The sequence below is a fragment of the Talpa occidentalis genome, unplaced genomic scaffold (assembly GCF_014898055.3).
Source record: "Talpa occidentalis isolate TD23 unplaced genomic scaffold, MPIMG_talOcc4v2.1 talOcc4.3, whole genome shotgun sequence".
NCBI lineage: Eukaryota > Metazoa > Chordata > Mammalia > Eulipotyphla > Talpidae > Talpa > Talpa occidentalis.
The window spans coordinates 145,378,327-145,406,310 of NW_023603184.1; the positions used below are offsets into that span (position 1 = coordinate 145,378,327).

The 27,984-nt window shown below is 43.7% G+C and overlaps 1 protein-coding gene across 4 annotated transcripts in view; it reads right to left on the reverse strand.

Moving 5' to 3' along the window:
* PID1 (phosphotyrosine interaction domain containing 1) overlaps positions 1 to 27,984 on the reverse strand; it is a 199,459-nt gene that overhangs the window by 72,588 nt on the left and 98,887 nt on the right. The window lies entirely within an intron of this gene.

The following is a 27,984-nucleotide window of genomic DNA, read 5'->3' on the forward strand; positions in this document are numbered from 1 at the left end:
TAACACTGCTCTGCAACACTGCATACAACCCAGAATTATGGGATCACGCCACTCCACATATATGTTACCACAACTGTGTGTGCATCATATAAATCAGCCACGGTATATACTACATTAAATCCACCACTACATTAAATCTGCTCAGCTCAGACATAATCTTGTGCTAGTTAGAACTAGCCTGGGTAGATAGTGGATCTTGAAACAAAAATGCCTCTGCATTATCTGGTGACTAAAGATTCCTGAGTCAGGACAAGAATCTAACTCTTTGTGTTGCTCCTTTGTGTGTCTTTTTGTGTTCTTAGCCACAGTTCTAAAATTCTCCTGTGAGGTTTTCATTTTTCCTTGGGGGCTAATTTTATATTTGGGTTTTGAGCTTAGGTATAAATGTGTGTGTGTGTGTGTGTGTGCATGTGTCTGTTGTGATGAGAGACTAATTTTGACTAGGATTTACTGATATCCAGATTATTATATTTCTGGTATTTAGGATAATTACACTTCCCTGTCTCTTTGACCTTAACTTTGGATATAGGGCTCTGACCATTAAAATCAAGCAAAAGTGAAGAGGGTCTTTTTTTTTTTTTTTAAAGATTTATTTATTTATTTATTTATACAAACACTGGGTACAGTCTGAAGCGTGAGAGGGTGAGAGAATTCACCAGAGCCAGAGCGGGGAGCAGAACAGGCAGACTGATGAAATACACTGCTGAGGGGAGCAGCAGGCTCGGCAGGAGAGGTCTGTCGCACCATGTGGGACCCTCACCAGTGGCCAGGGATCAAACGGGCGCTGCAGAGGCTGCGGGCAGCTTTGCAGCCCAGCGCTCAACCACTGCGCCACCAGGGGAAGCCCAAGAGTGTCTTTCTTTTTGCTGAAGCGCTGATAAACCCACATGTGGGTCCCCCTGCCTTCTCCCTGTTAAAATTTCCCTGTGAAATTGCATATGGAGAAGCCACCATCAGCCTGGGTCTGAGAGTGAAGATTACATGAATCAGAGCCCTCCCTCCGCCCATGGGTGTGTGGAGTAACCAAGAAACCAGTCTGCTCTGCTTTCCATGACTAGTGTCTGGGGAATGCTGTTACCGCAGCATAACTTTCCATCCTGACTAACATAGACAACAAAAAAGAGTTGCGTTCATTTTTGATCTGTTCTTCCTCAACACACTTCAAAGTCCTTCATTAGCTGTTGAGGCAACAGACAACCCAAATCAAGCCATATTGCAGCACCCGCCTCTTGGAGCATGAAGACAACACCAATAAAAAAATAGCCTAGAGGGGCCTCCCTGGCTGGTGGCACAAGGGGTCAAGATGCAGCACTGTGAAGCTATCCACAGCCTCTGCAGCACGAGTTCCATCCCCGGCCAGGGAGGTGACCCACATGGCGCATCAGACCCCTCCTATCTCTCCCGCTGCTCCCCTCAGCAGTGCATTTCACTCAATCTGCCTGTTCTGCTCCCCACTCTGTCTCTGGTGAATCCTCTCACCCCCCATATCTCTGGCCTGTACCCCAGTTCTTGTATGTATAAATAAATAAATCTTTTTAAAAATTGCCTAGAATATAGGGTCTAGGATATGAGGTATGTAAATGGCTCTTCCTTCCCTGCATGCATAGAACCTGAAAGCATATACTGCAGCCTCATATGCATGCACAATCATAAGAGATTAGAACAGACAGTTTTGTTGAATATCATCTCATTTGTTAAATATTGAAAGAAGGGACACAGAGGAGTTAGCATGTGTGATCTGTGCCCCAAGCCCTCCCCATGAGCACTCTGCACCTGTCCGGGTCTGGGCCACACAGAGACAGCTGGTCTACCAGGCGAGGTGTTCTCTGAGTCCATGGAGCACGCTTTGCAAGAGTCAAACCTTCCATTTCTCAGCAACAAAATTCCCACTAGGTTCCGAAGTGACTATTATGAACTGCACATTTTGAGGGCACTATTTAGGAAGCAATAGAGGATAACCACCTCTAATGTGTTTACCAGGTCAATTTTCTGCAACTTACAAAGCCTAATCTCCCTCAGGGCCCTCCACGAAGACCTTCCAACATGACTACATCACGGGTTTAAAAGACATCCACAGACCCGCACCAGATGCGACAGCAAAATGTCTCCCAAGAAAAAAAAAAAAAACACAAAACAAAAAGTTTACATAAAAAGATGTGCCTGCCCAAAGTTTCTATGAAATAATGATGATGCAGCCCCAAAGGAGGCAGGATTTGGGAGAGAGAAAAAGAAACGAGAAATGCAGGTGGAGCCAAATCACTGGCTGTTTCTCATCGTGCTACAAGAAAGCGATGCGTCTGGAGGCAATTTAACAAGTTTAAATTACAACTTGGAAAGTCATAGCTTTGGCTCCTGAGATGCACAGCCAACTGGGGATGATCTGGCAAAAAAAAAAAAAAAAAAAAGGTTTGGGGGGAGACCTAACTTCTTATTCCACAATTCTCAGCTAAATCCCAGACTCACATGTAACACTTAATGCTCAGGGGATAATAGGTGAATTTAGGGAACTTCATGCAGGGTTTAGGAAACTGAAATCACTAAAGGCACTATCTGAGATATAAATCAACGTTCACCCAGTGTGTAAAATACTGAGAAAGGGGTTTGAAAGGACAAGCTGATTTTAAAACATGCTTCAGAAGAGCGCGTGTGCTGAGATGAGCGCCGGCAGGCTCAGCATCACCAACCGCTGGTACTTTTGCCCACGGGGCTAGTGTGACTTGCTCCACGGAGTCCCAGGGAAGTGGCCACATGCCAAGGGGCTCCTGACCTTTGCTTGTGTCTATTTCATTGATTCATATTAGTTGTGAGTAATATATAGCAATCGTAGCAGGCTACTGACTTCTTTAATGACCTGAACCTTTTAGTGCTTTAAATAAAAGATTGGCTTTTGCTCATACAATGCTCCAAGACTAAGGCCCCGGGTCGGGCATCTGTCCTCCAAACAGCAGGCCATGAGCAAAGCTCCCTTGGCTTGAGGTTGCAACCTCTTTGAGGGGCTTGGAGTCTTCTCCATTTGTATGGCAGGAGGAGAAGGAAATGGAAGCTCAATTGCACAATTAAAGGGCCAAACTTGGACAAGGGATATATCACTTCTTCTCACATCGTGGTGGTCAGAACTTAGTCACATGGGAAACCTCACTGCCCAGGAGACTGGGAAATGGACTATAGTCATGTGTGCAGGAACGCCTTCACTTCCTGGCTTGTAAGACATAATAACCACTCTCTTTGCTCTCTGCTCTACAAAATAGTCATAGATATTGCCCTACTTCTTATCCCAACTCCCTTTTCTTCCAGGAATTCAAAACTGATCATACTCAGAACTGACTTAAATCTTAAGAGACTTAGGGATGACTAAGCTTACCAGTTGATTTCTATTGGAGTGACCCACTAGGACACCCCAGTTAAAGACTGAAGGTCTGTGCTCAATAGAGTCATATGCTAAAATCTAAACCCTCACTTGCCAGTATGTGCAAGTTGAGCCTTGAGGGGATAACTCACAGGGTGGAGCCCTTGTGAATGGGATTAGTGTCTTTGTTTCAGGCCAGGGGCTGGCTTGTGCTTTCTGCCAAGTGAGGAAAGAGCAAGAATCTGGCTGTTCCCACCAGGAAGAGAGTTCCCCCCCGCTCCCCGAATCCCAATTAGCCGGCACCTTGATCTTAGACTTCTTAGCCTCCAAAACAGTGAAAAGTACATTTCTGGCATGTATAAGCCACCGAGTTCATGGTATTTTGTTACAGCAGACCAAGCCAACTGAGACGACCAAGCCCCTTCATAAGCCGAGGTGCCTACAGCACAGTGTAAGCCATCAGAAGGCAACACACTGGGCGGGGAGCGAGAGAAAAGGACATGGGTCAGTTTTTTCTAGATCAGATGACCGGCATTTTCGACCTCAGCACTACTGGCATCTGGACCCAACAGCGGTTCATTGAAGGGCTGTCCTGTGTTTCATGCATGGGAGAATGATAAGCAACATCTTGGGCTGCCCCACTATGTGCCACTAACATCTCCCCAGTTGTGAAGTCCCAAATTGTCTCAAGTCATTGCCGCATATCCACAGGGGTGTGAAATGGCATTCCTAAACCTGAAGAACTACTGCTCTAGATCATGGAAATGTATAATGAATGTATAATGAAACAACACAAACTACTCTGGCTGGAAAACTCCTATATGCCACAGATGGTGTCTAGTGTCCATCCTTTTTTCATTTATTTATGCATACGAGAGCTGGGGTGCAGGCCAAGATACTGGGGGTAAAAGGATTCACCAGAGACAGAGTGGGGAACAGAACAGGCAGACTAACTGAAATACACTGCTGAGGGGAGCAGCAGATGAGTCAGGAGAGGTCTGCTGCACCATGTGGGTAGCTCCCTGACCAAGGATCTAATTCATGCTGCAGTGGCTGCAGATAGCTGCATAGTGCTGTGTCTTAACCCCTTGCACCACGAGGGAAGCCCTGATCGTTTTTTCTCTCTAGCTCTCACCTCTATTTCTTGGACAGTGGGGGAAAACATGCCATGTACCTTCTCTTTGTCTCCCCTTTGTCTAGCTCCCCTGTGGCTCACCTTTCTCTGAGGACACATCTCCTTCAGATGTGATGGGACCAGGGCTGAGATTCTTCAACTGTCTGCATGGTGAGAGCTGTGAGGCTCCATGTCCCCCAGCTCCCAGGACCTCAATGTTACAGAGCATTTCCAACAAAGGAACATGAATGGGACTTTTACATCAAAGTCTCCCCAACCCTCAGGTAATGGTATCTCCAAGGAGGTAGTCAACAGACTTGATATTTGCTCTCATCACATGACATGTGTTCAAAGTGTAACAGCTCAGGAAAATGCATTCCCTTTAAACTTCCTCTAGAAACTCAAATAGAAAATTATTTTTCAACTTCAGTCCAAAGAGCAGCACTGCATACCCTTCTATCAACTAGCTATTGCATCCTAGCAATTAGAACAAAGTTCTGTGATGTCGGTATAAGTGTACAAAGTTCCAAGCGGTTTAAGTTGAAATGTGCAAAGGGTCTTACTTATTACTTTCATTGCTAAAGCAGAATATTTGATAAGGAAAAGAAAACTGTTCAAAGCCAAAGGATTCTTTTATTTGAATATAGTAGACTTATTCTTTGATGATAATACTTGAAAAATTCAAACTATTTTATGAACTGCACCAGTTCACTGCACCAACATGGCAGTCAAAACTGAGCTTTTTTTCATTTCATTTTTTTTTAAAGATTTATTTTTTTTAATTTATTTATACAAGCACTGGGTACAGTCAGAAGCGCGGGAGGGTGAGAGAATTCACCAGAGGCAGAGCGGGGAGCAGAACAGGCAGAAGGACCGAAGTACACTGCTGAGGGGAGCAGCGGGCGGCAGGAGAGGTCTGCGCGCCATGTGGGACCCTCCTCCGGTGACCGGGGAGCAGCCGGGGATCGAACCGGCTCTGCAGAGGCTGCGGGCAGCTTCGCAACCCAGTGCTCAACCGCTGCGCCACCGGGGAGGCCCTTTCATTTCATTTTTAAAGAGAAAACTAAAACTAACAATAATCACCACCAGTTGATTGTTGAGTGTCTATGATTCCCCAGATCACTTACACTCATGATGCTTACAAATACCCTGTAAACAGATATTTGTATTATATTTGTATTTATTTATTTTATATATTTTTATATCATTCTTCATTTTTGTACAATGTACGCTTTCTCATCTCAGTTACAGTCCCCATGAAATACCCTGTAAATAGATACACGTATTATGCTTTTTAAAGATGAACAAACTGAGCTGAGAGAAGAGCTCAATTTTGCATACAAGAGCTGGGGTGCAGGTCAGAGATAAGATGCAGGAGGTGAGAGGATTCACCAGAGACAGAGTGGGGAGCAGAACAGGCAGATCTGCTGAAATACACTGCTGAGGGGTGTATGATTGGCCTTGGGATGCACAGCAAGGTAAGTACAATCTGAGACTTGAACCCAAATCCCCCTGACTCCATAGGCCACTGTGTCCATGCTATTGCATCAAGCCCTAATGATTCCATGTGGAGGTAATTTACTGAAAATGCATTATGGGATTATGGGTAATCACAGCTCTGTCCACACACCAAAATCTAAATATCACTATGGTGATAGATGTTTTCCTTTTCATTTCATTGCTTGGTAGCTCTCAACTGGCTAACATATTGGGTTCTGCATAAGCATATTAAATTGAATCCCAATGATTTAGAAAATATTTATCCATGACCCTCTTGGAACAGTAGCTTATACAAACAGTACTATTAAGCAGCACATGTCTGACAATAATCTGATTTGTCCTTATACCCAAAGTTAGCCATGAAAGTCTCCTCTAAGAGTGTGTGTGAGGGAATGAACAGACGCTCCTCTGTCTCACTCGCCCTGTGCAGAGACTGCATGAACTAAGGCGGGCGGCTCCTCCACAGAGCAGCATCCACAGCTGGGCTGTGGTGCTCAAGCTAATTACAATGCAAATCTGTCCTGCTGCCCAGCAGACTCAAGTAACCATGGCAACCTACCAGCAACATCACTCACACAAATTCCAGCAAAGAAGCTCTGACTGGCTCCACCCAGAAATCGCAGTGGTCACACAAAAGGGAATATGCTCAAGGATATTGTGTTCTGAAGTAGCCGTCGACCATCCTGCATCTATTCCACATAATCACCAAAATAAACATCAGCTCACTTTTACAGGCTGCTGTTTAAAGTTGTTAGACATAATACACTTGAACCTGTTACAGACCAGCAGTGAATGGCAGCTCTGAATGGCCATGGCTGGCGGCGGGAAAGCCCATCTGGGCTGCAGCGGCCACTCAGGTGCAGTTACATCCCAACGGAGGGTGGCGCTTTCCCTAGCAAGGGGCATGTCCCTCCCGGCTGTGCCCGGCCCATGAGAACAGTGAGGTCACAGTGCAAAGAGGCAAAGTGATGGAGGCAGAAGAAAAGGAAACCAGCCTTTTGGAAGAGTTCTGTTTTCTTTCTATTAAGAAAAAAATACAAAAATCTTTCAAAATATCATCTTTAAGAAACATCACAACAAGGTAATAGAGAGTCATTTGTTCAGAGGAGATGAAGACGGTGGTAGTTGACTGCAGAAAGCAATCTGGACTGTAAAACTAAAAGTGGAAAAACCATATGATCCCGCAGTTCTGCTCTTAGGCATCCATCCAAATAAAATGAAACCATCAACACAAACCCCACATGCTCCCCAGTGTCCGGAGCAGCACAATTTACAAAGGCAAGGACATGGGAGCAGTCTAGATGTTCACTGATGGGAGATTGGGTCAAGAAGATGTCCATATATACCATGGAGAACTATTCAGCCATGAAAAGGGATGATGTGCAGCCTTTTTCAACAAAATGGAGGGAATTTGAGAGAATGATGTGCAACAAAGTCAGAATGATAAAAACAAAGACTGGACATTTACATAGCAGACAATTTCATATCACAAAATAGTTTCAAAAAACAATGGACATCAGTAAACATCCGGGGGGCCCTGTGGTTAAATGAGAGGGGAGAGGGCAAGGAACTGGGGATGTAAGAGGTGGTGGTGGGAAAAAGAAAATGAAATAAAGAGGAAAACTGGACAACTACAGTGAAATGGAGTTGGGTAAGTAAACTAGCAGGCTTCTTGGGCCATTTCAGGGGGGCATTTGAAGTGGGTGACCATGAACTTTGAGGGACATCAGACCTCCCCACCCATTTCTGGCCACTTCTTCCATGAGACTGGGGTCCATTTTGTATCACTGGCCCCAGCTCAGCTGCTGGCACCAGGCCGATGCTCGCAGATGCTGGCGGAATTCAACTAAAAGTCACGGCCCGTGGTGTCTGATGTATTCATTTCCTGAGTGGCCTGAGCAACAGAGGTTACTGTCCCGCCACTCAGAAAGCCAGAAGTCCAGGACCAAGGTGTGGACAGGACCTTGCTAGGCAAGGATCTGCTCCAGGTCGCTCTCCCAGCTTCTCAAATTCCCTCGGTTTGTGACAACATAGTGCTACGTTCTCTCTGCGTGTGTTTCTTGCCCAGATGTCCCCTTTATAAAGAGGACCCCGTCACATTTGATTAGAGGTTTTCCCTTCTCCAACATCAACTCACCATAACTAGCTCTACTTGCAGCAACACATAAGGCCACAACCTGAGATACCAGGGTACAGGGCTTCAACATATTAGTTTAGGGGATATGATTCAGCCCATAAGATCTGAACACAAATTTAAAGACAATATACAAACAAACAAAAAAAAGTGCAAAAAGAGGAGCAAACGTCCACTCACACAAAATCACTGCAGTGGTCCAACTTCAGGAGGGACTTGCTTCCTCCACGTCTACAGTCCGGGCAAGACCACGAGATACTCGGGCCAGACAGGAATCTCACCCATTAATCCTACTTAGCAATTAAAATCCAGTCTCAGGAGTCGACACTGTTCTGAGTAAATCACACAGGTCAATCCAGCAAAGTTCAGCTGTGAGAGAGGCTTCGCGTTTTCTCAAATCGCCAACAGGACTCGAGTGGAAAGAAGCATCTATGTTTATCTACCTCGCCATCAATCGCTGTCACACAGCGACTTCCGTGGAGAGCGGGGAGAAGCTTAGCTGTCTTGGAGCCCCTTCATCCTGCGGCTGGGAACGTCCTCTCTGGAGGGAGACTACGCGGTCTTCGAAAAGAGCAATTCAGAATGAACACTGTGTTGTTCGTGGACCCAATCGGTGTGTATTAACGTCTGTGCCTCCCGAGTATCCAGATGGAGGCCTGATTTTCATTTATTTAAGGGTACTTAGTAGGACCATCTCTTTTTAAAGGCACACTGTAGGGTCCGTAAATGTTTATCAGGCTTTTCTGCCCTTCCGCATTAGGATGGATGACAGATCTGCGGTCCTGAGTGCATGCCTGATGGCGGGCACCTGGAGTGGGGTGTGGGCATATGTAAGTGGGTGCACCTGGGCTGAGACTGGGCTTAGAAGGGCGGCGTCATGGGGACGCCAGCGGAAGAGCAGAGCGGAACAGCAGAGTGAAAGGAGAGGAGAGCAAAAAGAGTGAAAGACCCGAAAGAGAACAGAACCACCAGCGGAGAAGCAGAGGCCACGAGAGAACTCCAGAGAGCCCAGAGAGAGTGAAGACTTGCCGGGGGCTGGGAGGCCTGCCAGCCTCCCGGCCCCCTGGTACCCCTGCCTGCTGTGTACCTGGTAAATCCCAATAAAAGCCTGAAAAGCCACTGAGGGCTCCTAGGACTCTCTCCTTTACCCGTCTGCTGGGATCACAGAGACCCTGCACTGTGCCTTCCTGCCGCTACACACACACACTGCTCGCTTCTGGGAGAAGGTAAGCAACTCAGAGTCATGGGTGAGCTGGTGATGAAGGTTCTGCCCCATCTTATTAGAGCTACATCTCCACTGATTTATTGAGAACACCACCCCCTGCTTCCAAGTGTGACGTCAGGAAGAGGGGGAGCCCTTCATGCAGAAGGTCCCCTTCATTTTCTGGATCCTTTGTGTTTGGGTGACAGACCATCACCGATCCAGAGAATCCAAGCGAAGAGTAAACACTGTAAAGCTGGTTTTCAAACATGCAATTCAGTGTAAATACAAGCAATTCAGATTTGCTGCCATTATCGCTATGTGTTTCACTGCTCTTGAAAACTGCCACAATCCTGACTTTTACAAGTGGCAAATTATTACCAAAACTTTGAAACAAAAATGCTACAAATTCTTAATTTCTCTCTTCTCATGTCATTTTGTAATTTTTTATGGATGAGCTTTTTGATTCAGGTTACAAATTAGTCCAAGTTCATTCTATAATTAAATGTTTGATTAGAAGCAAAAATTAACATATTACAGAGAAGCATGTAATTTTATGAGACTAACTATTTAATCCCAATAAAGAGATTCACCATGGTAACAAATTATCTGACCCATCTAATTCAAAATGATTTTTCAAGTTATATAAAAATGCAATCATAATTAAATGGACACATCAAAATGTATGCACTGCACTATAGAAAGGTTTTAAATGCTTGGTGGGGGAAAGGAGACATTTTAAATGTACATTTAAAAATATACAGAGACTAAAGATCAAAGCTAGAATTTCTGGAAAAAGGATGAAATGTTGACAATTTTGTCACAACAAACACACTTTGAGCTTTGAGTTCTTTTTTTTCTTAAACTTGGTGACATCTGGAACTGGTGCAGTTAATACATTTTTAATCTTTCAAGTTATCTAGGTAAAACGGAACTGGCTGATAGCATTCACACCGGAGATGGCTTTGTTTTAACTGCCAGGTCTAATCTCTCCATCAACCTGAGGTCTTCTAGTGCAATTAGTTTGCTGCTACAGAAGTTGAATGGCATGCCACTGCTCACAGCTGTTTCTCATTACATCTTGATCCAATAATAACTGAATATTGTTTAAAGTTCTGGCAGTGACTACTTAAGAGATGTGCAAGATCAATAAATGAAAAGAATACTTGTAGGCAGAAAGCTGCATCAATTAGAAGCTATTGAAACACAACACAATTCAGTAGGTGGCACTGTTCCCTCATTAGCCTTCTCATTATGTGGCACTGGAGGACTCCATGTGACAACTGCCTGTAATTCATTTCTTCCATGGAGTTCTGGAACCTACATCAGTATTAACATACCAACCTCAACTGTACTGCCTGGTTTCTTCTTGAGATACACAGTCCAGATGAAAAGCCCTAAACAGAAAGCAGGTAGAAAAGCAGAAAAACAGCTAGATTTCACCTCTCAAGCCTTTAGAAAATTAGGTCAGTGTAAGGTTACTTGAAAGAAAATGAATTCTCCATCCCCACTAAAGATAACCCAGGTGACTTGACCTCTCTCATTGATATTATCCAGTGTGCCAACTGAAAATTAATTAAACTAGCCCATGACCAGACTTCTCATCCTCACCACTTTGGGGTAAAATAATTCTTTTCTATTTGGGATGTGAGGACAGCCTGTGCATTTTGAAGACTTAGCATAATCCCTGGCGTCTGCCCACCAGATGCCAGTAGCACCTGCTCAGCTTTGACAGCCAAAACCTACACCAGCATTGTCGATGTTGCCTGGGGGCCAGGGTGAGTCACCTCCATGAGGATATTTCCAATAACAATGCTTAGTATACTCCTTATCTAATTCTAAAGACTGAGGCTCTGTTGAAATTTTTGAGGCTATAAAGACCACAAAAGAGATAACCAACCAGTCTCCAGTAATTGTCCCCTGCCAGCACACCGTGATTACATGAAAACTTCAATTGCATCACCTCATATTTTTGTCTTTAAAGATACTAGAATATGTGTAATAATAATTGCCTGATCGATTAAAATGTCTCCACACAACAGCACTGATTTGTAAAAATGTCTTTTATCTCTAAATCTATAACCTGTCACTGATACTCAACTCATCATTTTTCATGGCTATATAGTGTTCTTTCCAGCCAATATGTCAGGATTGTTTTAACTAGGGACTTATATATTGAAATTTTTAATCTGATCCCAAAGGTTGATGTCAATTACTTTTATTATGTCCCTGCAATAAATTCTCACAGGTTTTTGAGTACAGACTCTATCCTTACACAAAAAGAACCAAAGAGGGAAGGAAGAAACAAAGAAGGAACAAAAAGAAGAAGAAAAAACAGGAGGGGGAGAGGAGCAGAGGGAGGTGGAGGAAGTCTGATGGGGCAGGAAGGGGGATAAAGAGGGCAAGAGAGGGAGAAGAGTGAAAAGCGTGGGGGGCAGGAGGTGACAGGGAGCAGTTTCAGCAGAACCTGATTTAGACTTGAATTTCCTGAGATGCTTCCCACTTTTTTTTCTGTCTTTGGAGAGTTCCTGTGGTTTTTCCTCAATACAAAGCTGATAGCATGCTAACCCACGATTCGGAGAGCATACGCTTTGAATTATTTTTTCTATTCAGTTCTTCCTGAGACTAGGAGGTGCTCATGAAATGTTTACATAAAATAAAAAGTGAGAAACCTTGAAAAGATGATGCAAAGTAAAAGAAGCCAGAGCTGATAGGTCACGGTATATGATTCCATTTATATGAATGTCTGTAAAACACAAAGTCATAAAGACAGGAAGCTGATTTATGGATTTGTGGCTGCCACCGACTGATGGGCAGGGAATGGAGTGTGACTGCTTATTGGTCTGAGGTTTCCTTTGGGGCGACAGACATGGCCTGGACTGGAGATTGTGACAGTGGCACAGCTCTGCGGATGCCCTATGCCACAAGCGACACACTTTAAAATGGCTAATGTGGAAAATTCTGTAATGTGTTTTAAAAATCCATGAAACAAGTAATAAACTAATCTCTTTTTTGAATTGATTTGAGTTGAGAGAATTTAAAATTAAATAAAAACAAAATGGAGAAAAGTAGTAATAGCTATCTTCGGCATATCCACTGCCTGTCATTGTTTCCTTTAGCTGCTATTTGTCTTGCCTGGCGGCTGTGATTCCCACTTTACAGTGGATGTAAGAGAGACCTAGAAGGTTGAGGTACTCAGGGATGGGAACTTCTGAAGCGTGGAGTAAGAATTTGCTTCTGACTCTTAAAACCTGTGGCCAGGGAACAAGTCCAGATTAGCCAGGTGGATAAAACCCTTGACTTTGGGCTTACACATTTTTAACTACTCAGTTAACTAGATTCACACAGTCCACACAGTTATTTAGGAAACCAGAAAAGTCGCTAAACCTTCTTCCCAACTGAAACTTCTTATCTCAAGGGACGTGACATTTCTCAACAGAAAATAGGATAAAACAGAACATACAATTCTAAATTCTCCATCCACAATCATCTCATGAACAGGATAATGTCTTAATCACCCCCTTCTGCCAAATGAGATGTAATCAACCAAATTAGCTAGGTCACTGGAGCTGGGAGGAAACATCATGGAAAAAAAAATCCACAAAGCTTTATGCATCTGTGACTGACTTCAAGATTAAGATTTCTTTTTTCCCAGGTTTTTTGATAAATCATTGACAAATAATATAGGGTAACTTTAAGGTGTGAAATGTGATATGTACATGACAAAAGGTTTAACATTATAAAGCTAGTTAACATATCCTTCCTATTACACAATTACTGCTTTAGGTTATTGTTTTGAACACATTTAAGATCTACTGCATAACAACTTCCAAGTATATAGTACAATATTATTAACTACAGTCACCATGCTGTGATGTATTCATCTTAACCAAAATTGTGGACCCCTCAATTGACATCTCACCATATCTTTCATCCCTCACCCCTGATAACCATGATCTAAATCTATTGGCTGGTTATTTTGAACTTCAGGGACATAGGTCACCAAGGAAACTAGAGTCAGCACGTGACCTCCTGAGAAAATTCAGATAACGATTTCCTCAAAATTCTTAGGCCTACAGTAACCTAAACCTACACCCCACAGGAGCGGAGAAGGGCAGCAATGGGAACATTTAGGAGCAGGTTCACGTGTCCTATGTTAGAACTTACCACATATCTTTTCGGTAATCAATGTTTTTCTTAGAGAAATGAGCCATAAACTAAAGTCTACACAGCAGAAAAAAATCAACTCCCTTAAGGCAATGTTTATTCCCAACTTTCCTATTAAACTGTACTTTGCTCCTCACAGTGAGGGGAAAGTGCAGAAGGAAGACGAGGATTTTTTTTTTTATACATTTAAGAGCTTCAATCAATTTAGTTCATGACCCTTTCTCTTAAGTCACAAACCTTTACAGATGGCATCAATTCCAAATAAAAATAGCTGCACGGGGCAATGTCCCTTTCTAGTTCCTTCTAAGTAGTTGGTCTATTCAGTATATTTGAGGAAGGCCCGGCAACAAAAGTGCAGAAAGAACAAAATTATTTCTGTCAAATAAGTTCTCCAGACTTGTGTGAATATGTTGCCTAACTGTAATACACCTGTTTGAATGGAAAGAACTGCGGCCCTGTGTGTGTAAAAAGAAGCACGATCATTTATCCTTTCGTCGTTCACCATAAAACATATTTAAGTTAATTTCTAATGGTAAAGAGGGCATTTACCTTTTGCCAGAGGACCAGATTTCAAATCAAGGACGTTAAGCCCAGTCTAATGTTTCCAATTAGACATCAATGGTTTAAATGTAATATTTCAAGACAGGAAAAATTAAACAAAGGCTTGAACTCAATCTACTGCAAAGTAAATCCATCTTCAAGTGCTTAAAGACAAAAAGAATCAAAGTAGCAAAGAGCAGACCCTTCCACACAGGAGCAGGTGCAGGGCTGCCCAGGGCACCGCTCAAAGCAGGTAACGGAAGCTCCACCCACTGGCATGGAAGCTCCACCCACCGGCTAGAAGAGTGAAGCTGTCTCTCCACAAAGCACTGTGCTTGGCTAATAAGGAAATAAATATACATCAAGGCCACTGAAAGACGCCGTGAGGGGCTCCGCAAAGTTCTGTTTGAGAAACTGGAAGAAAGCAAGGGGGGTGGGGTACCTGCTGGAGCAACAAGCAAACACTCAGTCACTCTATGTAGACCTGGCTCAGAGTATGAAGAGGACCAAATGCAAACAGAGGGCTGAGGAGCTTCATGCCACCCTCTGCAGAAAGCACCGGACCTCAGCAGGCAAAATGAGAAACTCAGTTGCTGGAGAAAGACAAGTTCTCAGGACCCCAGAGGATAATCAACAGCAAATGGCCTATGGCCTCCAACGTGATCACATCAGATGCTGATTTGTAACGCTGTACACCTGAAACCTAGAGAGTGTTAGCAAACAATATTAGGTCAACAGCCCTTCCCTCTCCTGGACCCCCCAAAGGAGGGAGGAATTCCTGATGAGGCTATGTCAGCAGGTGCGAAGACCAAGCTGCCTTCTGAGCCCTCAGAGCTTGTTAGACATTAATGGACATCTTTAGCTTTACTGGGGTATAACTGATAAATAAAAATTGTATGTATTTAAGGAGTACAATGTGAGGCTTTCTGTGCACATTTCACATGTATACAATTGGAAATGACTGCTACAATGATGCGGACAACCACCTTCATCACCAAGCACAGATTATCTTTGTGTGTGTGATGGGGACACGGGAGAGCTCCCCTCCAGGTATCACGCTTAGTGAAGTGAGACAGGCTCTGTATGATTTCACTGCCAGGCAGACAGTGGAGAAACTAAATGAACAAGGAAATTAAGATCAAATTCTTGGGATATGAGAATAAAATAGTGGTTAATAGAAAAGCACATGGGGATGGCTAAGTTGGTAAAGGGGTGGATGGCATGATGAAGGGGGGACTAAGCTTCGGTGATGAGCATAACATAGTGTGCACTGATGCTACTTATGACACTGTACGCCTGAGATGGAATATTAGACACCAATGTTACTTCAACATTTTTTTAAAGATCTGCCTTCTTAGCAAATTTCAAGTACACAGCACAATATTATTACTGTAGTCACCATGAGGTCCCCCAAACTTTATCATCTGGCATAAGAGAAACAATGGACCCTCTGTGAACCTCTCCCTGCCTCCCTCTGCCCCAGCACCCTCCACCCCAGGTTCCATGGGTCTGACTATTCTGGATTCCACATCGAAGGGAGATTGCAGTGTTGGATTCTGTGTGTCCAGCTTATTTCCCCGAGCAGAATGTCTTTCAGCTTCATCCATGTTGTTGCCAATATTTCAGGATTTCTCAGTTTTTCTCATATACTATTTAAATCCCTGCTCTTCTGGGGCTTCCCTGGTGGTGCAAGGGTTAAGAAACAGCCTACAAAGCTACCTGCAGCCACTGCAGCATGAGTTCGATCCCTGGCCAGGAAGCTGACCTACATGGCACAGCAGACCTCTCCTGGCTAGCCCACTGATCCCTTCAGCAGTGCATTTCAGGCAGTCTCCTATTCTGCTCCCCACTCTGACTCTGGTGATTCCTCTCACCCCCCCACACCTCTGGCCTGTACCCCAGGTTCTTGCATACATAAATAAATCTTTAAAATAAATAAATAAATAAACCCCTGCTCTTCCAAATGGGGCCCCTGCATGTCCTCCTGGAACTCACTAAAATACCCACTTGACAATGGGGTGATCATGGAACCAAACCTGGAAAGCAAACAAGATGCCCGAAGTCAAGGCCCACGGTGAGCAGTGCCACCTGGCAGGAGAATGACAATGTCCCCTCCTCAGCAAAAGCAGGATGCTACCTGCTGGGGATTTTTTGTTGTTATTCTCTGGTGTCCATTTCCATTTCTTCCCCCTACATATCCGACCGCCCTTTGGTGCCCCAGTAGATCTGAAGGCCTAGCTCCGCCACAGAACATCCAGGCTAGGACAGCAGGTCCTGAAATTACAGTGCTTTATTCAACTTCCTATGTTAAAAGGTTGATGGGGAGAGGGGAACACTCCTGGCTAAGGGTGAACAGAACCACATTATTCCAGAACCTACTTTCTTTCTATGTCATTGTGCCGAAAGTTAGAGTTTCCAAGAACCTAGTGACACCGTTAAGTGAGGACTCACTTTGTGTTCCAGCTCTGGGCTGAAATGGCCTGTCTGAATCTGGACAGCTGGTCTACCCCGATCTAATCAGGGGCCCTCAGTGCTTGTTCTGGGCAGATGACAGCCAGGATATAGGAGAAGGAAAGGAGGCAGGAAGCAGGAGGAAAGGGTAAGAGGGATAATGGGGACAGAGAGAAGGAAGTAGGAGAGAAAGGGAATTGAAGAAAGACTTAAATAAAGAGAAACCAGAAGGAGAAGTGCAAGCAAGAAAAGGGGGAGATGCAATTTCCTACAGCAAACACTCCCTTGGATACATATTCTGATTGTCCTGACGTCATTGTCAAGGCACTGAGCTCACATCTAGTCACACTTCAAAGAAGGAACAAAGAACAGGGTGCCCCCAATGCTGCCCTCTTCACAGGGACGGTGTAATCAATCATTAGTGAACAAGTGAAAGGCTGAAGCCAAAAGACAAACCACTACAAATTAATGAGCTAGGTGAAGAATCTGTTATCCTGCACATACAATGAAAATACATATTTCTCCTTTCATAAGATTTGGAATTTTCGCTGTTTCAGTAGTGCTGATCTCAGCACCTCTTTCTCCCAGGAACCTGTGCTGTGACCTATAGAACAAGATTAAAAACAAACAAATGCCTTCATCTAAATAAATACCCACCACTAAGAAAGTCTCTTCTTCCTGCAACGAAATCTTGTCTACAAATGTGGATCCGAGCCCAGATCACCAGCCTTCTTGGTTATAATCACTGACTGCTCACTGTCAAGATATCATAGAGCTCAGCCAAGGCTTGATGAGTGGCATTTCATTTTGATATCTAACATCCAGACATAAGTGCTTCTGATGTGTTTCTTCCCTTATCTTATTTCCTTATGATTGAGTAAGAAGAAGCAGCGTCACTGGAGCAATATCCAGAAAAGAAGCCGATGGGTAATTCCGCTTTTCCACCCATTTATGAAGAAGGTCATTCAGCCTGACAGGTCAAAGCTTTCGCACCCACCACCTGGCATCCAAGAGAGAAATCTGGTCTATGTCAGAGCATCAGACACAAGTGCACCCCTTTCTCCTCTGGGAACAACAGCAAGTATTAGTGAGGGGTCTTGCATGCTCTTCCGACAGTTAGGAAGCAACCTTGGCATCTTTAGGACAGAAGTCAGGGTCTTTGTCTCCCAAGTTCACCACGGACACCCCAAGGGGTGCACAACAGAATCCCCTAGGTTGGCAGCTGAATATATCTGAATGTCTATTAACAGTTATTTTTACTTGCAAAAATAGGAAATAAATTCAGCATTGCTCATGCTTAATACACAGACACAAGCACCCTCTGCTAGTCAGTAAGGAATCCACAGGGACACTCCCTCAGTGGATTGATGGGTCACGTAGTCAAGTTTTGATAAAAACTCAGTTGAGATGTCTGTAAACAAATGGCAGGTTTAAGAGAGTAAGGAGACCACACATGTAGCAAACAGCAAGCAGACGGCTGAGGTGACACGTGGCCTTCTCTGGCACACGGCTGTCAGGGCTTTGTTCCGGAGTGACCAGCTGGGTCAGACATGAGCCAGCAAACAACACTGAAGTCACCAAAACCCTTCGAAATCGTTCTTGCATCAACGTCCATGTAAAGAGACTTGCCTAAACGAATAGAACCATGACGCCATCACAGTCAGTAAGGTGTACGCACAGTATGGTATATATTTAGTGCATTCTTCTAAAATTTCCATATTATATTTTTTATTTTTTTATTTTTTTAATTATTTTTATTTATACGAGAACTGGGGTACAAGCCAGAGGCACGAGAGGGTGAGAGAATTCACCAGAGACAGAGTAGGAAGCAGAACAGGCGGGTCTACTGAAATATGCTGAGGGGAGCAGCGGGCGAGACAGGAGAGGTCTGCCTCACCATGTAGGAATCTCCCTGGTTGGCTGGGAATCGAACCTGCACTGCAGAGGCCACGGACAGCTTCACAGTGCTGCGCTCAACCCGCTGTGCCACTGGGGAGGCTCTCCATATTATATATTTTAACACATACACAGATTTGACTTCTATGTTAATAAATTTAGAGGTATCAGCAGTGAATGTGTCTTTTGCTTGAAAGGATGTATAAGTTAAAAAGAAAATAAATCTATAAAATCCCTAATAGGGAATTTGAGTGACTCTTTATGAATAAACTAATTTTTTCTTTGTCCTAATGGATCTCTAAATTCGTTTCCTCTGTGTTTTTTTTTTCCTTCAATGAAGCTATTATATAAATGGCAGGGTGAATTATCTCTCTCCTTGCTCTTTACTCTGATGACCCTTGCTAAGAAGGAAAAAGAGAAACCAAGGTTCGGTTAACATAATAACTAAATGAATGAGATTTTTTCCTAGAGCAAAGAGTCTACTTTTATCAAGATAAAGGTTTGTTTGTCTTAAAGAAGATTTATGTGGAGGGTTCTGAAGCTTCCTGTTGCTTCTTCCAACCCCAAACCAGATGCTCCTGATAAGCCAGGACCCTGTGGGGATGGAAGGATCGGGATGTAAAATGACCTTTAGGAAGTCACTAGAATGTGAATGAGGAAGAAAGCACAAAAGAGTAGGGTATTTTGTGCAAGTAATGTCTTTGTAATCATGGACAGCACCTTTCCTGCCCTGACAAACATCACAGAGATAGCTAAGTGGCAAGTATGACAACACCAGCACTGCTCAAAAGTGTCATAAAAACAAATTTTGAAGAGAAAGCATTAACCAGTCAAAGTGGGGAGAAAACTAATTTCAGTAGAATCTTAGATAGGTTTGTAGTTCCCAGGATGATAAACTTCACGTGGCCCCATTACTTCCTGGGTAAATTATTTTATAATCCCTGGATTTTGGCTTGTAAAGGTACCTGGTGACCCATAAATACCAGTGTGACCAATGTCTCATTCAGAGAACTCAGCACACACAGAAGCCCAGACATCATCTCTTGCCAAGAAATGAATGTGTGATATTTTCAGTAAAAAAGAAGTGAACAGCCAGAACCCCGAGGAACACATCTGTACCTGTAGTCACAGCAATTTTTTTATTTAATAGCTAGGTAGTCAGGAGCTTAAATATTCAGAGCTGTACTAAAAATATCAGTTCGTATATGAGATTGGGTTATGGTCTTTATATAATCTAGCTTATTTATTGATTCATTAAAATCTGTATCTCATTTGCCACCATTTTGTCTATAATTCATTTAAGCCAAGGGGAGCTGTATTTGAGTAACAAAGGTATTGTATTTATAGAGCTTTGCTCTTGAAGGAGGTCCTAAGGACTTTATAGAAATCTCTTTAAACTTGAAAGTAAGGTAAGGATCACCATTTTCATCATAAAGGTGTAAAACAAAGAAAGTTCAAATAGCCAAAATTAGAAATTAGGGAGGGCTTAACATTGTAGAAAGGATTTCTGTATAAAGATGGTACACTGACTTTCAATATTTATCTCTTCTACAAAAGCCATTAAATTGATTGCAATGAACATTTTTAAGTCATCAGCACAAAAGACAAAATAAATTGAAGAGGAGGCAGTAAGCAACATACTAGAGGTTTCAGCAAAGATTTGGAATTTCAGAAAATCCAGTAAGTCTATACACCTAAGCCATATACTACAAAGCAGTATTTTTATCTAATCTAACTGTATCATGTTTCTTATTTCTCAAATGGTTCCAAAATTTGGAGAAGAATTTTAGTTAAGATTCCCTAAAATACCAAGAAGTAAGAACTTCCAAATTGAAAAGTCCAATCACCTGTCCATTGTATGGTTAGGGGGAAAAAAATCACAGCAAGGCACAAAGACAGTCATGAAATTTCAAACCACCAAGAACACACAGAAAACACTAAAAACCATATAATTGAGGGAAAAAATGTCACATGCAAATGAACATTAAAATTTGACTCAAGTGGGTACCAATTTCTTAATAATAACAATGGATAATAGAAATCTATGGGCAGTGATCCACAATTGTAAGTAGGAATTGTCTCCAATCTACATTTCTACACCTAGCCAAACTGCGGAAAACATGAGGCTAGAATCAGATACAATTTCACTCCTCTGTGGTATATAATGAAACCAGGTGAATGAAGAAAAGAAAAATGTTTAGACTGAAAGACCAAATTAGTGGTTAACAGAAGGGAAGAAAGGGTAAATCAGGTAAAAGAGGCTAATTCTTTGGTGACAGATAGAATTGGATGTTGAGTGGTGAACATACATGGTAAATGCAGATGATAATTTACAATGATACACACCTGGAACTTATTGTTATAATACAATGGTCTTCAATAAAGATTTTTTTCTTTTACAGAAATTTTTAGACATGCAAGGTACATGATTTCTACTCCTTAAAAATGTGCTCCAAAAAAACCAAGAAGTAAATCAAAAGAAGAAACAGAGGAGTATCTACCACAGGAGAGAGAAGTCCCAGAGTTATAGCAGCAGAGACAGTCTGGTCTGGTAGAGGAAGACAAAGGACTCTGGGAGAAAAAATGTCAGGAGATTATAAAGAATGCATGTCTCCATGATTGAGTAGTTGAGTAACATATTCAAAGGTATATGCGAATCTAACAGAGATTTAGGGGAAAATTAGGCATGCATGCATGTAACATTACACAAATCTAAAAATAATAAATCATACATCAAAAAAATTGAAGGATAAAGGAAATAAAATCATGGTGTTTTAACTGACTCTGCAGTTATTACACAGCTATTGAACACTAAAATTTCAGAAGTAACTTTATCAAGAAGAGAAAGTAAGAGAAGAGGGTAAGGTTATTATAGAACTACATTTTTAGCTGCCAAAATAATCAAAAGATATACCTAAAGTAGGGAAAATATGGAGGTGAACATAAGATTACATGGCTAAACTAATTATAGCTTCCTCTTCAAGAAGAACTGGAATGTGACAGGAATGAATGAGAACTAGAAATATTTTGTTTCATTTTTAGTTATTATTTGATGTTTTGTCTATGCAGATATTTCTTCAATAAAATTTTAAAACTTAGGGGGCCTCCCCTGGTGGCGCAGCGGTTGAGTGCTGGGCTGCAAAGCTGCCCGCAGCCTCTGCAGCACCGGTTCATTCCCCGGCCGCTGGCAAGGGTCCCCCCCAAAAAATAAATAAATAAATAAAATTAAAACTTAGGGGAAAAGTCACTTGTAAAGGAAAGCTGTTTATATGATACATAATATTCACAATCTATATTGCCTAACACTTTCTTATTTAATATTCATTTTTTTCATTTGACAAACAATAGATTAAACTAGAAGCAGATTATCTTGGAACATTTGATTTTGTCAGTACAAATATTGCTAATATAAAAGCTGAATAAATAGTGAAAAAACAATGTAATCAAAATTGTTGGATAGGATAACTATATGTATATATATACACCTATATATGAGAAATCTTATAAATGTTAACTTCCTATAATTAAACATTAATATTTGCAGAAACCAGGTATTAGTTTGAAGTTATCAAAATTTTGTTACCATCAACAAGATGTACAATCTCTGCTGGAAACCAAAAAATGTTTTCTCGATGAGTTTTTACCAACCTAATTGGTTTTCTGTGGGGTGTTTCTGCAAGTTGCCTAACAAATGATGTCTATCACAGAGAAACAATATTTTGTCCACAGAATTAATCCCGAAAAACATGCAGAATAATTAGCATATTTTCTAAATAAATAAACCCTAAATGCAGATAACTACATAAATTTTCATAACTAAATCAACAAATAATTTCAAAGACAAACTATCTAAAAAGGAAAGCATGAGGGGAAAACAATTCATAACAAGGTAATTCTCGCAAGCCATGGACATTATCCTCATAATATTTTCCATATCGTTTTTAAAATTATCCTTACAGCTTCACTGGGAGTGGAACAAAATCATCACCCACATTCCCTGTGGAGGAAAAGTGCATTTTTTTAATGTGGAATACAGAGACAATAACAAGGGATCAGATGAACAAAACCCAAGACATCTGACTGTAAAATTAGGATATGTGGGGGAGGTGGAGGATGGAGAAAAGGGGAGAGGACCCATGGGCGGTGGTGAGGGACCCATGGGTGGTGGTGGGGGACCCAAGCGTGGTGGTGGGGGACCCATGGGCGGTGGTGGAGGACTCTGGGAGCCTTGGTGGTGGTTGTGGTGTGGTCACGTGCATCAGAATCGTTAATATCTGAACATACATGTGAATCACAGACAGTGGTTCACGCCAATGTTACTGCAATAAAAAGTAACATTGTTTAATGTCCATGACACTAGACCACAGCAAACCACAAATGCTTGTGACTTCTGTGCTGAGATTCCATTTCATTTTCATAAATTTTGACAAATTTCATAAATTTTGAGAGCGCAACACTAGAACAAGATACTTCTACTGACCAAGCCGCCTCAGTTTTCTGTTTTGTAAGCACTTTTCTGAACTGTAATCAAAGAATGTCCTTAAATGAATGATTAATTATGTGCATTATATTTACTTTTGCTTGGGAATTCTTTCATTTCTAGAACCCCCTTTTATAAGATGATGATAATAGTCGGCTGAACAATGGTTACCCAAGATATTAGGTTCTAATCCCTGGAACTTGGTTACCCTGCAAGGCAAAGGGGTCTTTGCAGATTTTAAGTCAACACTAGTGAGAAAAGGAGGTTTTCCTGGATTACCAGTGGGTCATAAATCCAATCAGTGTCCTTATAAGAGAAGTGCAGAGGGGTATGTGATAAGACAGACAATGTGGCCATGAGGCAGACGCAGGAGTGACACGGTCACTAGCCAAGGCATGCCTGCAGCCTCTGAAGCTGGAAAAGGTTTGGAGCTGACACTCCCCAGGACCCTCCAGAGGGCTAATGGCCCCTGGGTTTCAGCCCATGATGCTGGTTTAGGGCTGCTGGTCATCAGAGATGTGAAAATAAATTTCCATTGTTTTAAGCACCAAGGTTGCCACTGAAGAGCCCTCAGGACACCAGTATCTCATCCTGGCAAATGCTACAGCGACTCTGCTGATCACACCAGACAGCCTGACTCCAGGCAAAATACACGGAAAATGTTGGTTTCCTCATAGTTACGGAAATTCTGATTTGGGGGAAAAAAAAAATCTAAGTCGGTGGCACAGAGAAAGCTGTTTTCTAAGATGCCCATTTTAGGATGGAGCTTCCTCCAAAGAACTTTCCAACCAGCTTCTCATCCAGAGACACCCGTTTTCTTAAATATTGTTAAAAGCTGATTACAGAAGTAATATCTGTTCATGGTTGAAACTTTGCAAATGAGTAAAACATCAAAATTTCACCCATACCCTTGCTATCCAGGCATCACCTCTGCCATATTTTAGTACTAGCCTTTAATAATGAACATTTGCTTACAATTACATTATTGTTATTTTATTTCACAAAACGGGATCCTAATAATGCTCTGCTGTCAGCTTTTTAACTCACTGAGTACACTGTAAACTATTTACATATCAGAATAATTTCTTCAACAGAATCTTTATGACTGTGTGTTTTCCAAGGTATTAGTATAGATCAGAAACATAAATAATAACTCTTTTAGATATTTAGGTAGTTTTCCCAGTTTTCACTAATGAATCTTCACTGATCTTGCAAGAGAAAAATTTTAAAGGGAGAAGTAACATAAAACAGGCAGTGATGCTTTCACAAATGTGGAGATGCAGGGAGATTAAGTCTTACTCTGGCTGAAAGGTTAGCAGGTTTTTATGCCATATCTGGTTCCTTAGAGTAAAGCAGCCACTTGCAGCCGTAGCCCTCACAGTGTGTGGGACACCAGGAAACAGGCACTCTCGAGGTGTCATGGATCCCACAGAGAACCCCTCGATGGGATCAATACCTCTCCCGGACCATCAATCGTGGGGAAAAGTGACCTCACTGAAGTCTGACACAGGCAAAGAAAGGACTTGTTCAGACATACTTTTCAGCCAGCCAGGTGGTTTAAAGCCTCTCTTTGGACAGATGGGAAGACTCAGGGGTCACCGCAAGGCATGGGGTCACGGGCGAGGAGCACAGGCTGTGGAGTCAGACAGATGAGGTTCAAGTCCAGGCTCTGCCAGCTCCTCGCTGCCTGCCGCACCCTGGGACAGCCCAGTGGCCCTCCCTGGGCCTCAACTAGCCCATTTGAGAAATGGGGTGACCAGGGGCCCCTGAACCATCAGGCCGCCTCAAGGACTAAACGAGTCCACATCATGGTAAGCACAAAGTTGGGGGTGCATGTCTTCATGCATATCTGGTCACTCTTTTCGTTTTACCAGAATTCCATGACCATGTTGAGTATCATCACCACTGTTACCATCACTTTCTGAAGGCGCTGAGAACGCTCCTGTGAGTCTGGCGCGAGTCAGGCGGTCCCTGGCAGCAGGTGGCACTGTCTGCAGGGGACACGTGTCTGGTACAAAAACTACAGAGCCCAGTCCTGCCTGACACGTTGCCTCCCAGTCGGCTATAAACCCGTCTGGCCTACCAGCTCGCCGGTGCCCAGACGCTCCTTCCTACCATCTCCCCCTCCCAGTGTGAGTCCATCATGCCCTCAGTTTGCCCTCAGCACACACCAGCCTGGTTCAGTGCTCAGACACAAGACAAGGGGCGGGCACCCTGCCCAGTAAGTGACTGGGCTCTGGGCCCCGGCACTCCGCTGGGTGCCCGTGTCCAGAGAGCAGCCCCCGCAGTGGGTGAGACCCTGGCTCTCACCAGCACTCAGAGGTCACTGTGGGCGCTGCCAGGCCCCGCACTGCACGACCCTCAGAACAGGCCTAGAGTCCGTCCTCCCCCAGCGCACGCCACACAAGGTTCTGTGACTACTGATGGCATAAATACATGCTGACAAGCCAGCACCACCGCGGGTGCCGGGGCGCCAGGCAGCAGGAGGGCCGACAAGCAGAATCAGGCCCAGCAGGACCCCTGGGCAGCTCCGACCTGGTGCTGGTGGCCGTATCCTGGTGGCCCCCGTGAGTGGTTCGGCCCCATAACTCCACTCCAGGGAACAAAAACGTGGCAGCCAGAGAGGGGGACACACAAAGCCCCAGCTGCCCACACCGTGAATAGCCTGGCCCGCGAGCCCATCGGGACCCACAGGGAATACAGATCAGCGGGAAAGGGAACTCGGAGACGAGCCAGGCCTGGAGGGTGTTAACCGTCGCCCGCCCTCCTCTGCTTCCTCCTGCCTCTCTCCCTCCCAGGCCAGAGCCACACAAGCCCAAGTTGAGAGCTGTCAGGCAAAGGAACCGTCCTATGTGAAGGCGGAGGGTCAAGGCCTGCAGCTGGCCAGGCCCCATGTGCTCATTGTCCTGGCCTGCGCAGGGAGAGGGGACAGGGCGAGGGAGAGGGAGCGCTCCTTCTGCAGCTGGCATTTTGTGAGCAAAGTGACTCTCAAGAGGCGCAGAGGAAACACTGCACTGTGTTCGCGAGGCTGTCGGGAAAGCGGGGACCGTCTGAAGAACTGAACCAGAAATTTCTGGTTTTTTAATTGGTTTGTTTTTATTGCAATAACATTAGTTTTCAACCCTGTATGTGATTGAGGGGTACACAGGCTCACCCCTCTTCAGATGTGTGGGAAACAGAAATTTCAAGGCTCAAAAATATGACTTTTTCTAGTTAGTTTTTTTTTTTTTTTTTAAACAGAAAAACATGGCTCTGAAGACCAATGTAAAGAAAGTGTCACTCCAGGACCTGTGCAGTTAAAACTTAACCGTGTAAAGTGTACTCAAGGCAACAACATGAGGTTGTTGATGAAAACCACCAAAAACTGGCAGTTTTCCTCCCTCCAGGAGGGGTGGGCCCAGGCCCCTGAGTCCAGGACTGTGGTTGTCTACACCACATCTCCTCAGGACTCCTTGGGGTGCAGGGCTCATAAAATGTTTACAGCCCGGTGGAATGTGTTTTGCCCCTTGAATGCAGGAATTCTTCCTTGTGTCCAGCAGAAAGGGCCACTGACTTTCCTTCTTCTAGCTGGTCCAACACCAGGGCAGCCCTCACACTTCCTATCCCTGTCTGAATGCCTTCCACTCAGTTCAACGTCTTTTTAGAAGTAAAATCAATGAACCCGACCTAAGACCATGCATGGAAAAAAAAAATTACTGTGTGAATCTCGAAGCCTACACTCCTTTTCAGAAAAATGATGGACATGGGGCCTCCCTGGTAGTGCAGGGGTTAAAGTATCAAGCCATCAAGTTATCGCCAGTCACTGCAGCCCAAGTTCGATCCCCAGGCAGGGAGCTACCCACATGGTGCAGCAGACCTCGCCTGTTTCACCCGCTGCTCCCCTCAGCAGTGTGTTTCAGTCAGTCTGCCTGTTCTGCTCCCCACTCTGTCTCTGGTGAATCCTCTCACCCCCTGCACCTCCGGCCTAGACCCCAATTCTTGTATGCATAAATAAATATTTTTTAAAGAAATGAAAAATGGTGGTCCTTGTTCTCCTAGCATTCTCTCCTCTCTCCTCTGTCTTTTTCTTCACCCCCCATACGTCCATTCGTCTATCCATCTATGTAGAATTGCTGTGTCCTTTTATTCTGTAATTGTCTGTAACTGCATTTTCTTTCCTTCCCATTTAAACATACTCTAGACGTTATCAAACTAAACTCTTCTCCTTAAACTTGTCCCTACAAATTTCATCTTGCTTCTGAGAGAGCATTTTGTCCAACACGAACAGATTCAAAATGACTTTAGGAAGTGTCTAGGGTGTGCATCACATCCTTTCATCTCCCATGACTTTTTAATTTAAGGATTTTGTAATTATTTTATATCATCAATTCACCAGCAGCATCACATACAAGGGGATCCCATGCCCGGTTGGTGGATCCTCTCTCTCTTCAGATGAAGCTGAGCCACTAGCAACTTCACTGTGGAAGCCAGAAGTCACCTTCAGAGAGTGGCCATTGAAAAGAGGGTTGTAAAAAGGAGGCCTAAACTTGCTGGCCAAGAGCCCTCCAACGGTTCCCACAGTTAGAGGGCAGAAAGCTAAACTCCTGGCCTGGAAGAAGAGGCTCTCTACACCCAGGCCCCTGCCAGATCCCACCGCTACCATCTTCTCAACTCCCTGGGTACCCTGGCCCATCACATGACATCCTAAAGCCCCCCACAACCTTTCCACCTCAGAGCACTAGCACCCCCTCTTCTTACACAAGTTCTCCACAGACTGGCTTTCTCAGCAGCCACTGCTTGTTTTCACTCTCTCCTCCAAGGAGCAGCTAATCTCCATAAAGACACTGGTGGGTCTTGCTCACACTGGGCCCCCCAGTGTCCCAGAACCCCTTGGGCGTCTGCGGAATGAATGGGCGTGTGTGAGGTGCGTGCACACCCTGTCACGCAGGGGTGCTATAGGCTACAATCTATGCAAGAGCTGGGGAGGGGCCAGACATGGGCCAGCAGGCCAACGGGCCTTTGCTTCCCTCACCTGGAAGCCGTAAGGAGAGTGTGTGTCCACCGGTTATAAAAGATCCACAGGCCAACGTGCAATTTTTTGCTCTTCCTTCATTTTCACTACTCAAAACAAACTTCTGATGATAAAATATGCATAAAACATTTTCCTCGTTACTTC